This window comes from Columba livia, chromosome 1, assembly GCF_036013475.1.
Source record: "Columba livia isolate bColLiv1 breed racing homer chromosome 1, bColLiv1.pat.W.v2, whole genome shotgun sequence".
Classification (NCBI taxonomy): domain Eukaryota; kingdom Metazoa; phylum Chordata; class Aves; order Columbiformes; family Columbidae; genus Columba; species Columba livia.
Window position 1 is genome coordinate 150,621,919 of NC_088602.1, and position 7,890 is coordinate 150,629,808.

Consider the following 7,890-nt stretch of genomic DNA (forward strand, 5'->3'; position numbering starts at 1 on the left):
AAATACCAGGGCTGTGACAGCATCTCACCTGAACGGGCTCACAGTAACACGGCTTGTCAGCAAGAACTTGGCAAGAAGTCTCGCAGGATATTAAGAGGAAAGCAATGTTCAAGGACATTGCCAATATAAAATAATCCTACCGAATACAACTGGCTGTGTGAAAGACCACTTGTGATGAGGAAAACACCTAAGCAGGTGTTTAATTTTAAGCCTACGCTCAAAGCCCACTATCTTCCATGAGTTTGCATGAAGTCCAGTCCACACTTCCCTGAGCGGGAGTGATGTACTGCACTGGGAGCCAAAGTGCTCTGCTGGGTAGATTTAAGCATGCGCTTAGACCTACATGTCTGCTTAAATGATTTGCCAAACTGGAGGCACTGTAGAGAATATTTAAGTGTAGCAGGATCACAGAAACACTTCACCACTTTTATTCCCAAAGGGAGATTCAATTAAAGCACACAGCATCTAGCCATTTAAAATTATTCTTGTTACAAAGAGCAATAAGTCCTTGCCCCCTGAAACAGTCTCTCTGGTGGACTGCCAGAGTCCCCACTAAGTTTCTGAAGACACAACTTACGTGCCTGAACTTGGTCAGGAGCCATCTGCTCTCAGGGATCTGCAAGATCAGGAGCCTCAGTGCCTGGCAGGGTCCCACCCAGAACTCTTCTGTCCACTTCCAAATGTGGTGGCACCTTTCCCCACTTGAGCTGCCCCTAACCATCATCCTCTCTCAATATTTTAAGTGTCTGCACCAGATTTTCAAACAACCTCAGAGCCAAGCATTTCTGATTGCTTCTCTAAGACCAGATTTTCTGCCAGGCACGGTCTCCTGCACAGAGATCTAACCAAGGCAAGACTCTTCCAAGCCAGGTCAGCACCCCATATGCTGAACTATTCGGAAAATCTGATTACTTACCATAGTGCCTAATGAGGAGCTGGACATAGGAAAATACAGCTGCCAGCATCCACTTGCAGAATCTATCTTAACGCTAGTCTCAATCCAGATCAATAGATCTCTGCTGTAAAAGGGCTGGGATGAACAAGACCAGTGAAATAAACCTCCATCAGCATTAGCAATACTATTTTATGGAGGAGACAAGACTTGCCACAGTTAAAGGATGCCACAAATGGAAACAAAGTAATGCTCCTTCAACAGCTCATGCAGCAGCATCTGCCTTATCAGTGGAATAGCACCAGCAGCAGCCCACAAACCCCACTTCAGGCATCACAGATAGAGCCGAAGAACAGCTAACTTACCTGCCTGGTTTCCCTCCTTTTGCCTTTTCACTTTGATTTTCCATCATGTATCTCAAAACGATCCATGCCCCATACCCACACTCCCAGATGAGACTTCATCAGTGCTGCACATGAAGCCAACTGCGTGAAGAACCCGGGGGGACAGCCAGGCCCATCTGTTAAGAGGCTTTTCTCTGCGTGGGCTGGTGTTTTTATTTTAAACTCCCTCTGCTTCTGGGCCCCTCTCCATCTCTTGCCCCTCCCATCTCCCTCTCTCTGCTCATGAAGACAGAGTTTTTCCATCCTGGCTCTGGGCCAATACATGTATGGGCAAAGGCAGTGCTCAGGAAAAGCCATCTTCTGCTCCCTTTCATCACAGAAACACTGCCAGTTCCCAGCCGAGGAGCACAAGCCTGAGAGAGAGCTTTGGTTGCAGCCTGGCCACAGGGCAACTGCTGCCTCTCATGGCCTTCCCTGCTCCCGATGAGCAACCCCAGGCTTTACCTCAACTGCCCATGAGCTGCTCATCAGATGGCCAGCACAGACACATCTCACGTTCAGCCAAGGACAAGTGTAACAGCACAAAAAGACAACAGGTAACATTCAAGCCAAATTCTCATTTGCACAAATGTTTTAACAAAGAAATCAAAAAGACTCCAAGCAAATCTGTCAGCAGTGGGATGATGAGCTTGTCCAAAAGGTAGGAAAAGGCCTCAGTGATGTACTAGCTTCTAACAAGTTTAATTTGTGACCTTTAATCACCACTGTAACTATTGAATCTGCCCTGCTAAATCCCTGGAACTAACAGTGTGCCAGGTGCAGCTGGTTTCCCTAACCTCAGGAGGGGAAGAAGCACTGAAAGAAAGGATGGAGATTATACCAGCACTCGGAGCATTTGTTCCAGCAGGACATTACTGTTTCAAGCTTCTATCTTCTCAACTATGCTTGACTTCCCTTCAGCTTTACCATGGAACAGTACTATTTGCAGAAAAGACAGAAACAAGGTTCTCAATAGACATTATCTACATTGAAGGAAGGAGTCCTAGTGTTTCAAACTTTTTACAAGGAAGATTTCTCATGACTTGCATAAGCAGCAGGCAAGGATCCACTGCTTCCATCAGGAACCAGACTGCAGACTCATGACTTTCAGCTCATCAGTCCTGTGTCTGTAGACACGGAGTACCTTGGCCCAGTTAGGTAGTGAACCATGTAAAGGCTAGAACAGATCTTGAATAGGACTGACCTACGGGACCTTAAAGATTTACTTATGTAAGATAGTGATGATGCCTTCCAGTGCCACACCGACAAGAGACCTTGAACTGGTCCTCAGTCTGTTCTCTGCCAGGTTTCCACCAAGGACACGGCCCTCGGTTGAAATCCCAGGCTGCAGCAGGTCAGCAGCTCCGGTGACTCTAGCCTCTTTGTCTTAGGCACCCAACCTCAAGATCACCCAAGGGCATTGTGGAAGCCTGCGTTTCAAAAGCACAGCCTTCACAAAGCTGGGAGCCTGGAGTTCAGTCTTATGCTGTACACAGGCTGACCACAGACACTGAGAACAAAAGCGGTCTCTGCTAAAACCTGGGCTGAAACCACCACCAAACAGCATGCATATTCACACATTTAAGCCTTCGCTTTCATTTCCAGTAGCTGGTAAAGCTGCTTAGAGATGAAAATTGGAGAAAAATCCCATAAGCAAAATAAGCGTGCTGCTGTCCTCTCCATTGTTCTTCAGAGCTATAATCAAGAAAACACTGTCCCTCCTCCAGCCTTGCCCAGGTAAAACAGTGCTTACAGATGGGTACCCCTCAGATACAATGTTATTTGATCTGTATGTAGGTAAAACTGAGCTCACTCATTCACTATCAGAACTCGAACGTAACAAAGTATTTCTTTCTAGCTGCATCGCACTCCCTTCTTCCCTGTGGAGAGCCTTCTCAGTCCTTAAGGAACAGCTATGCAAGTTGATTAAAAGTCCTATTTCAGCATTTCCCTCATAGCAGAGGCCTCTTCCAGCCAGCTCTTGGGATCCTGCCAATAGACATATCAGCCACTAGTACTTAAATCCTTCCGCTAAAAAATGCTTCCCTAAAGAGCTTATACCCCAGCTCTGGATGCTTAAGAAAGCTGATCATCAAAATTAACCAGCCTCAACAAGAGCTTAAGAGAAGTTCTTCTCCACTGTCATGGGCTTAATGGTGCATTACAGAGCCTTTTCTCCCCTTGATCTGGCCTCCACTTCAGAAGGGGCAGCTTCAGCACAGTTCCAGTCAGGAAATAAGTGTCAGGTGCCACAAAAGAAAGAGAACCAGTTGCCTTGGATGATGTTTTCAGGGGGATCCAAAAGAAAATGACACTTATCAGGCACCTCTGAAATGCCCAGTATCTCCCCATGTTTAACAGTCTGTCTCTAACACATGAAGATCTCATTGTCAAACCTCTTAAATTTGGGGCAAGGATTGCATTTGCCTCTGTGCTTCTAGACCACCCATCAAAACAAAAGTTTAAGTGCTGTCCATATTAATTAGTTATTACAGCTGATATTCAGAAGAATTTAGTGGCAAAGTGCCTACTGAATTAAGATCACCTTGGAAAACCACAGCCTTGCAACTTATGTGAACTTTATTTATAATCTCCTTGTCAAAATGAACATTTCTAACATGTAAATACACCAGGCATAGGAGAAAGACAAGCATATTGTAAGTGCTTGACAAAGGATCTAAATGCCCTTCTTGTTTTGGAGAACAGCAAGTATCACGTGGTTGTTTCTGCAGACAAAATGTCCTAAAAGATTTCCCAAGGCAGCGAGCTGGGGACACTACTGAAAGCAGAACTTCCAGACCCTCCACTTGCACTTGTGGTCTACAAGGAGGATCATGCTCGGGGATCTGAGCTGATGAACAGGGAGCAACTTCTGCGTGGATGGGGATGTGCCAAAGGCCAGCCTGAGCTTCAGCACACAACCTTCTCACCCAGAGGAAAAGAGAGGTCCCAGATGAGCCATAAATCTTCAGCCTGCTTTCTACATCCCGGGTCGCTCCAGCGCCCTTTGTTTTCAAGTGTGTTCTCTTCCGTTTCTCAAAGAGATGCTGTATTACCCTGGGAAATCCTGTGGCTTTCCTCTCATTTCCATATTTAAGAGTTTTCAGCTGTTTCTAAGTCTGTCCCAACGTGGTAGATACCCATTCTCACATGATAAAACACCGTTTGGATTATTTTAAAAACCCAACTAAACAAAACAACAACAACGAAAATCACCAAACCCCACAAACACTACCCTGACAACAGCAATTCAGAATATAACACAAGGGTCGAGGAAATGCATTCCTTTCCTCTGGCAGGATGCAGTAATGACTCCCTTTCTGGTGGTTCAGAAATGCAGCCAGTACACTTTATTGGACTTCACTACCACACACCAAGAATGAATGGTCAGTAACGTGACTGCCAACACAGAAAACAGCTTTCTAATCCACCAGCAACACTAGCAGGTCCACTCCCAGCAGCAAAAGAAAGCCCCATAGATATCCCTCTGCCCCTCTCTTTATCCTCCTGGCTGAGCTCCAGGCTGGAGACGCTTTTCTCCAAAAGCAACAACCCTGCTTAAATGGCAAGAACAAAGGTGGGTGAGAACACCTCAGGGTCAGGAACAGCTCCCATACAACTCACTGATCCATCCAGGAACAAACTGTGCTTTTGTGAAAAGCAGGATTAAATGCCCCATGCTTAGCACTTACTACCTGCTCCTGCAAGGCTCCAGTGCAGCCCCAAGCACTCAGAAACCTTCAGTCCCTCCTAGACCATCCCTTTCCCAGCACCAAGCCAGTCTCCTTGGAGACCCATAAAATCTAAACTTCTGAAAGTGTCCCAGATACACCTTGCATAATTTGCCCTCCAGTTTGCATTTGACACTCCGGCAGCAGACAGCTGTTCAATTCTTCCTTGTTCCCTTCCCATCCACCGTTCCCCTCCACCAACTCCATGCCTAGCCCATTAGCACCCATCATCCCTGGGTACCACAGCAGGAAGGCAAGTTGGTATATCTCCCCAGGAGAGGTGAATATTCTTATGGATCCCAAGCAGGAGTCAGAAATGCCATCCTAAACTACAGTCTGCACCCAAGTGCAGACATTTCCTCCTGCTGAAAGCAAAGCAGAAGAAAAACCGGCTATCTGGATCAGAAATAGAGAAATGCAGAGCTATCATCACAGAGAGATTCAGGGCTTTGCTGAAACTGAGGAGGACTCTGAGGATTGCTCCAGTAGGGCCTGCATTCCCCCCAAAGAATTTGCTTAGTGTTTCTTCATCTTTTTTGTTGCTGAAGACGGAGGCAGGGCTGAGTTCACCCAGGGGCTCCATACTGGGTGGCTGGGCTCTTCTCCTCCTCCCCACCACTCCCGAACAGCTTGGGTCGGCTTTTAAGTAGTTCCCCACGTCCCCTCGGCTCCTCTCCCACCGGTCCGCGGCCGAGAGCCGCTCCAGCAGCCGACTCGGCCCCCTCGCAGCTAGCGGGGACGGAGGGAGCGGCAGTCCTGCCCGTCCCGGCGGGAAAGCGGCGAGGGCGAGCGGCGGTGTGCTGCGCGACCGGGAGGGTGGGGGACTTCGGCTCACCCCCCCGCCCCCGATTTCCGTCTCAGCAGCCGAACGCAGTACCGAGGGGAAAGAAAAGCCAATTTGGGGGCTAAAGGGAAAAAGGAATTAGTCATTTTGTAAAGCAGTACCGACCCCCCGCGCCCCGACCACCGTCAGGGGAGACGAGCGTGCGGAGGGCGCTACCTCCCGGCACCTCTACCCACTCTCCCCCGGGAACCCCCGGCCCTCTCCGCAGCCCCCCTACCTTCCTCGGCGGGGGTGTGGGGCCGTGTCCCGGCATGGCGGCGCCCGGCGCCGGGTTGGCGGCGTGCGGACGCGCGGCTGGGGGCTCCCCGCCCGCCCCGCCATGCAGCGCCGCTGCCACCGCCCCCCGCCGCCACCGGCCCCGGCCCCGGCCGCCCTCCGGCGGGAGCCCCGCCCCGCCCCGCCCCGCCCCACTCCACTGCAACGGCGCCCGCCCCCCTCCTCCCCGCTCGGGGGAATACCGCGTCCGGTGCTGCCTGCCAGCCGGCGTCCTGCCGGGCAGGGGTGCGCCGGGGTGAGGGGGCGCACGGAGGGGAGGGAGGCTGCCGCTGGCGAGGCCAGAAATTAAAAAGCCAGGTGAGGTGCACAAGACGCCTTTCTGGTTGTGAACAGAAATATCCAAGGGAAGGCAGAAAAGTCCCTGCTTGCTATCAGTTACTCCAGCAGGTTGTCATCGCTGAATGAACCGGTCCCGGCACCTGATGGGCTCACCGACACGAGAAAGTGGGGGGCCAGGAAAGGCTCAGGCCTGTGGCACAGCTTCCATCAGCAGAGCTGCCCACCTACGCAGGGCCGCGATGCAGCTCCCTGCTGGCACAGAATTTCACTCAGTCGGATCTGAGCCACCCGTTACAGCGAGGGAGGGATCTGGATTGGAGAGTGGATTAATTCTTACTACAGGTTTTCAGTACCCAGGGTACATTAAAAATGGTGGGAAGGGGATTTTTCCTCCAAGTAGAAGTAAGCAGTTAGTAACACACACCTAGAGCTGAGAACCAGCCAGACTCTAAGTGTGAAAGGCCATAGCTCCTAGCACAAGAAAGTGGATTTGCTGAAAAGCCACGATGGCAAAGCAAATTGCAGCTCCATATTTGCTGTGTCTGCCCCCTAAATCATGTCCTTTGATGGGTTGCGGTTACATACACAAAAGCTCCTAAAAAGGGTGAGATGGATGATGTTGTTGTCCTCATCAGCTGCATCCTCAGCAGTGGGTTCATTAATTTAAATTTGATTCGTAAAAGGCATGTGTCCTTTGCGAAGGAAATGAGCAACCCTCCGTAGCTGCGTGATTGCGAATGAGGTGAACACATTGCCAGCTGACTCGGGGATAAGTGGGAGACCTGACACTGCCATCAGCCGCCCCTCCGCAGAGCAGAAAGCCCAGGGTTCAGAGCAACTCGTCAGCTCAACTGAACTGTCGCCACCACCTAAGCAGGCTTTTGCTTTTAGTTTGAATTTATTTTACTAGTAGTGATGTGTTGCCGTGTGCCCTCAGATGCTTCCATAACTCAAAGCACTCATTATTCCATTCATGCCCGTCTAAGGAAATCATTAACAATCACAAAAATTCGCCTACCGGTGTCAGGCAATACCCAGAAAGCCTTTGTTTAAAATTAGAAGGTCATTGCTAATTTCTCTTTTTTATGGGAAAAAAAAAAAGTGGAGGCAGCTGCCACCTTGCAATGGCTGAAGTACCTCTTGCACTTGTCAGCACCTTCATTTTACCTGTAGAATCATAGAATGTTCTGAGTTGGAAGGGGCCCACAAGGATCATCGAGTCCAGCTCCCGCCCCTGCACAGGACAGCCCCACAGTTCTCACCATGTACTCTGTCCAGTCAACAGCCCACCTCGACTGTCAAAATGGATGGAGATGTGAAGGCCACCAGCCCAAGAGTGGGCCCCTTCTCTCTTGTCCTCCTCCAGCGTAGCCCAAACCTGAGGGAACGTACCTACTGAGGCTACAGCTCAGTCACGCCCTCAGAGGGCTCAGGTACCCTCCGTGAGGCGGGAAAGCTCACCTCACGTTCCTCCGAGGCTCCTTT

General features: G+C 50.0%; 1 protein-coding gene across 7 annotated transcripts in view; it reads right to left on the reverse strand.

Moving 5' to 3' along the window:
• The window catches only part of DENND2A (DENN domain containing 2A), a 66,206-nt gene extending 58,335 nt beyond the window's left edge, over nt 1-7,871 (reverse strand). For 3 of the 7 annotated variants that reach the window (XR_010467513.1, XM_065038195.1, XM_065038183.1), the window contains exon 1: nt 6,068-6,225. The gene's annotated coding sequence lies outside the window, so the exon portion shown is untranslated. Of the gene's footprint in view, nt 1-1,257; nt 1,745-6,067; nt 6,226-6,308; nt 6,336-7,667 lie in introns of those variants that run through there. The other 4 variants (XM_065038217.1, XM_065038223.1, XM_065038194.1 and 1 more) reach the window with 4 other exon arrangements.
• Nucleotides 7,872-7,890: the final 19 nt, after the last annotated feature.